Source organism: Petromyzon marinus, chromosome 30 (genome assembly GCF_048934315.1).
Source record: "Petromyzon marinus isolate PM22_M1 ecotype Great Lakes invasive population chromosome 30, UKy_Petmar_22M1.pri1.0, whole genome shotgun sequence".
Taxonomy (NCBI): Eukaryota; Metazoa; Chordata; class Hyperoartia; order Petromyzontiformes; family Petromyzontidae; genus Petromyzon; species Petromyzon marinus.
In genome coordinates, this window is record NC_133696.1 from 6,379,066 (window position 1) to 6,385,080 (window position 6,015).

Genomic DNA, 6,015 nt, shown 5'->3' on the forward strand with positions numbered 1-6,015 from the left:
AATTTAATTTTGGAGTGTGTCATGTGGAGGAGGAAACTGGAGTGGCCAAATAAAACACGATGAGCAATGAATCGAAATGTACGGAATGACAGTTTATTAAGTTCCAGTTCCATCTAACGTATACAGAGAAAAAATGTAAATGAAAAAAAAAGTGTTTTTATAAATAAATATATAAAATGTCACAGAGAGGAATATACGACCCTGAAGTTTTGCAAACATCATATGTCGCGTGCCAAACTAAAATGTTTAATTCTGATTTATGCCGAATTGATGGACAAAACCACAATTAATATGGATTGTTCATATGCAGAAATTAGTGACTGGGCAAATACCAGCAGCCTCGTCCCAGTTTGAAGCCTGGATTCAACCCCAGGTTCTCGGCAGTGCTGGCTAATTCGGTGCTTTGACACGGTAAACATCATCCGTGAGACACCCATCCATCCATTGGCCTTATTGCACGTTAGCTTTCTATTGGTTTGTGGCAGTTTTATATTTGTTTGAACAAGGCATCGTTTACACATCGTTGTCGGGTGTCCTTTTCTGTGCAAGAGCTGCCACCCACGAACAACGTGAGGCCAGGAAAAATGAGCCCAAGAAAAGTAACAGACACCCAAATACTATCCCTCTGCTGCATCACAAATAACCGAACTACAGTGCCTCAATAACATAAATTTGCATGCTGCTGTGGTATAACCGGTTTGCACACTGGATATGAAAAAAATTAAAACAGGTTTTACCCTTTCTGTCAGTAAAACAGGTGTTAATATATATTCTTGGTTCTTTCGGTAAAGTCACGTAGAAGGGAAACAATAAAATAATAAAATATATATAACGATAAAATTCTCACGACGTTTCGACTGCAACACAAGCAATCATCATCAGGTGTGAAAACCACAGCAATAACATTTTCTTGCTGTGAAAGGGTAAAACCTGTTTTATTTTTTTTCATATCCAGTGTGCAAACCGTTTATACCACAGCAGCATGGTTTTCACACCTGATGATGATTGCTTGTGTTGCAGTCGAAACGTCGTGATAATTTTATTGTTTTATATTTTTATTATTTTATTGTTTCCTTTCTACGTAACTTTACCGAAAGAACCAAGAATATGAATCCCTGCAGTCACGAAAGCTTTAAATCAAAGGTGTTAAGATGTTCAAACGCCAAATTATTTTTTTTGCAAGGAATCATGTCTGCATTAAGCACACGTACTTGTGGTGAACATTTCGTACTTTGATACTCGCACAAAAAAGGTCCCATTTTGCACTCTGGACTTTGCAATGCAGTGTTTATGGACGACGATGTTGGGCCGTCAATGTTTGTTTCCTTCCGGAGGTCGCGCGTTCGATTTGATTACCCAGACACGGCACTCGATACATTGTCCAAGTTTCTTAAATACCCCGCCCCACCTGACCTCTGTCCGCCCAGCATTATAAATGCGTACGCCAGAGTGTTGTGGGATACATTGCATACCCGTATTCCCATGCGGTTTACCCCGTATTCTTGTGCAGGGAAATTGAGTTTTCAGGTCCATAAGGCGTACAGCCGTTTCAATACGGGCAATAAAAACATCGTCTATTTGTTTGTGTTTCTCCCTTGTGATGGGAATTTGTAGAATGAACATATAATAACAATTTCTTTTGTTATTTTCTTTGAACCTATCTACGTGACTTTATCGAAATACCCAAGAATATGAATTCCTGCAGTCACGAAAGCTTTAAGTCAAGATTGTAGAATGAACGTTGAGATGTATAAGGGGCATGGGGTGACCAATCAGTAGGGCTGAACGATTAATCGATTTCAAATCGAAATCGCAAATTGAAACAATGCGATTGGCAAATCGCAAAGGCTGCGATTTTTTGCAATTTGAAAAGTCCGATTACTTTCTTATTGGAATTGTTATATTTGTTATTCTTATTATAACTTTATTTACTTAACTTAACAATTGTTCTATGTTTGATTGTTCTATATCAATTAAACATTTTAATAAATACATGTGGGAAGCAATTAATATCTTTTAAGTTTTCATCCTTGCATTAGAATATATAGAGCAGTTCATATTTTGATGGTATGATGTGGTAATGCTCCATCACGTGTTTTAAATATATTACACAGTGAATATTGAACTGAAGCTTGACTTTAAAAAAATGGAATCCAAAATCAAATCGCAATCGCAATATCTGTCAGACAAATCGCAATTAGATATTTTCCCCAAATCGTTCAGCCTTACCAATTAGGTCTCATTTGGTCTGTAATAAGGTAGGCACTGATAAGGGGCTGACAGCTATGGGGCCGTCCATAAATGACGTCACGCATGTGGGGGGGTCAGATATTTGTGACGATGTGTGACGAGGAGGGGGGGGGTTGAGAAATGTGACGTCACATCAAAATGCGCAACTTTAAATAAATATAGACAACACGTTCCACTTAATTAAATATACTTTTTAATAAATGTTTTCTCCTACAACATCAGGGTGCAGCGCCACATTAAATACGCACTACAATGACAATAGTTGAAAGCGATTTGAAGAATGTTTTATATTTTTTTGGGGGGGGGGAGGGGCAGAGCTTTGTGACGTCATATTTGAGGGGGAGTCTGACTTCGTGACACCGTGTGACGAAGGGGGGGGGGGTCAAAAATCGTCCAAAATCGCGTGACGTCATTTATGGACGGCCCCTATGAAAGTGTGGGTTTATTCCCACCTCTTCCAAGACGCCTGCTCAAAAGTACCCTCCCAGAGGCGCTTTCTAGAACTGTCAGTGGAGGCCGTTCCAGCAGCAGTGGCGTGAGTAAGCAATTTTAGTGCTGCACCATTACGCTGTTGTTTGTTAAAAATGGCTTTGGTGTGATGGGGAGAGGATGAAGTCGGAGGCATGCAACGTAATTAACGCACGCACAAAGATTTGTTGTTATACGCAGCAATCTGGGTAAGGTTTTGGGCCTTTAAACCATTCGCCCTCCAATTTTGACCCTACATTATGCAAGTTAAAATGTTTCTCCCATTGCATCTTCAAGGAAAATTCACGAATACTAGTGTGCAATCTTTAACCGTAATTTATCGGGAACATATGAAGGACAGCATTACAGTTTTAACTGCAATGCTCTTCTGAAACGAACGTGCAAACGCTTGCTCACATACAACTCGGGAAAGTTTATCGAGAGAGAGAAAATCTTTCTCAAACATGCTCACACTTTCACTAGAAACACATCAGTACGTTTCGTTCCAAAGGAGATGCCAACTCACGGACTCCGGGGGCTCATGTGACCACTCACTTCAGTGTGCGTGCGACACATTTGGAGTACAGCCGTGGGGGCTGAACACGAGGAGGCCAATTCAAAAGCTGACTCGTGATGAAAGCAAAGGGAATGTGGGGGAACAGGCTCTCTACCCACTCCCACGTGCCCTTCATGGGGAACACGAGGGGGGGGGGGGGGGGTGACACTAGGGAGACTCAAGGGCGGACACAAGGGGAAACGCGTATTGAGATGAGCCTGCGTGTACGTGTACACGTGACAGTGTTTTTTTTGCGAGAGAGCTGCCACCAACCCCTCTGTGTTTAACATATCGACGCCCCCTCCGCCTAGAGTGCCTGTGGTCATGAATGTTCGCTTTGAACTACCGGTTCTCAGACAAAGTTCCTTTGAATTTGGTTTTCGGCGAAAGCTAGCCTATGCCTCCATCGGCAACAATGGGGGATAATTGCCTATGCGATGCGTTTTAGATCGTGTCATCGAGCGGTGATTATTGTCTACGACACGGTCACCCGGATGCGCATTCGCGGCTTGTTGCCATCCGCTTCAAAGTGGACGTTGACAATGTCATGTCGTAAGATGCGAAAGAAGTTCAACATCCCAGCGTCGCAATTGAAATAATTGCATATTTGAAGAATTACTCGCAAATTGCTTAATTGGGTAGAATCTAATATGAACATCGCTCACTACTGGGAGACTATAATTGTCTGAAAAACACAGAGCCCGAGTGATATACTTGTGCTTTAAGAATGTCTCAAATAACAAATGTGCTAAATCATTCTGATGACCCATGATTCGGCAGTCTAAAATCAATGCTCAAATTCACATGACCTGAACAGAAATATTTAATAATAAGACACTTATTCAATAGACATACATATACCTTCACCTGTCACCATAAATCGTCTTTAGAAACCGTACAAGTTTACAACCTTTAATATTTACGGGACACAACAAATCTGACTTTTGCGGCCGGACCTTTCTTAACTTTGTAAACCAACAAGATAAACAGGCCAGAGTTGTATTTGGGCAATTTTTGTTAATCCTACTTTTACACCTTCCGTTCATAAACACAATCGTGTAACATTTCAGAAGGGTCAAATTCTAATTGAAACATACAAACGCACCCCTACAAAAAGTACTGATCTAAACTACTTTGCCAGCAGTATCAAGAGTGTAAACAGGGCTTAATTTCTTGCTCGATATTTTCTGGAACACTGCTAGGGCTGGATTTGGAGCAGGTGTAAGGCACTACCACTAGAATACAAAGGTATGCCTACACATAAGAAATATATTATTATATTACTGTACTCTGAGAATAAATTAAGGTGAGGTGGAGTGCAAACACAATTCCTGGAACAGTATTTCAGACTGTTCTGGGTGCAATTAAGTACTGAGAGGATGAATATGCTCCACTGGTATTTGAATTAATAGGTTTGTTTTCAGATAAGCACTATTTCCATTTGACTTATCTTTTAAAGGTGTGTGAAAATGTAATAATATGAATTAAAAATATATTCCTTAAAAAAATGACATCCCATTGAACACCATCACACGTATTTACATTATTATTTAAAGAAAAAATGAAAAAGGATAATCATTTATTTTTCTAAGTGGAATAATTTACCTAACCTTGAAATGAAAAAAAACCCCATGCTTATTTTTCTCACTTAAAACGTCTTACTTGGAGTGCACATGTTTTATATAGACTCATGCCTTGATGTGAAAGATTATGGGTAAAAGCATATGTGAAAGCATATGAGGGCACCATGGTGACGAGATGGTAACTACCTCGCCTGGTATGCAGGAGTGTATGGGTTTGATCCCGACCCTGACGCCTGCTGCTGTATATTTGGAGTTTTCATGTTCTCCCCGTGGTCGCGTACATTTCTCTAAGGGTCATCAGGTTTTTTCCTCCACAATCAGAAACATACGTTTGAGAGTATGTGGCCGTTTTGGTAAAGTCACGTAGAAGGGAAATAATAAAATTATAAACATAAAACATTATATAAAAAAATATTCTCACGACGTTTCGGCCACAAAATAATAAAAATCAAACATAATAAAATACAATTCTCACAACGCGAGCTGTCTTTCTGACAGCTCTGTTCTTCACCTGAGGATGGCCGAAACGTCGTGAGAATTTTATTAAATGTTTGGTTTTTATTATTTTATTATTTCCCTTCTACGTGACTTTACCGAAAGAACCAAGAATATGAATCCCTGCAGTCACGAAAGCTTTAAATCGAAATTTAGTATTTGACTGATATAAATTTCCACAAGATAAACCACTTTGTTGAGCTATTATTTGTGGACAGGTCGCTTCTGAAGAAAAGCTACATAGCTCAGTGGGCCTTACCTGGTAAATATTTTTTTTTTAGGAAGCATAACTCCAATCAATGTTGTATACAATATTGCGATTAATATTGAACAGGGCTTCTTCTCTGTGCAATCTTCCAACTCCGCAGCATTTATTTAACAAGCCTCATTGCTGAATAATGGGTGAGGGGTGGGGGGATTTGCCATGCCAATCATATAACGCGGTTCAACGGGAAACCCATCAACGAAAATTCACACTCCCGAAGCTCCAAAAGTGGACAGCATGCAAAAGCAACGCTGTAATTTGTTTTTAAATAGGCCCGGCCCTACTGATGATGCCCAGAAGGTCGAAACCATCTCAGAGTTTACGAGCAAACGCTGTTGGTCTGGAAAGCCAAGGGAGGCCAATGGCCTTATATATATAAAAAAAAGTTGTACTTACAG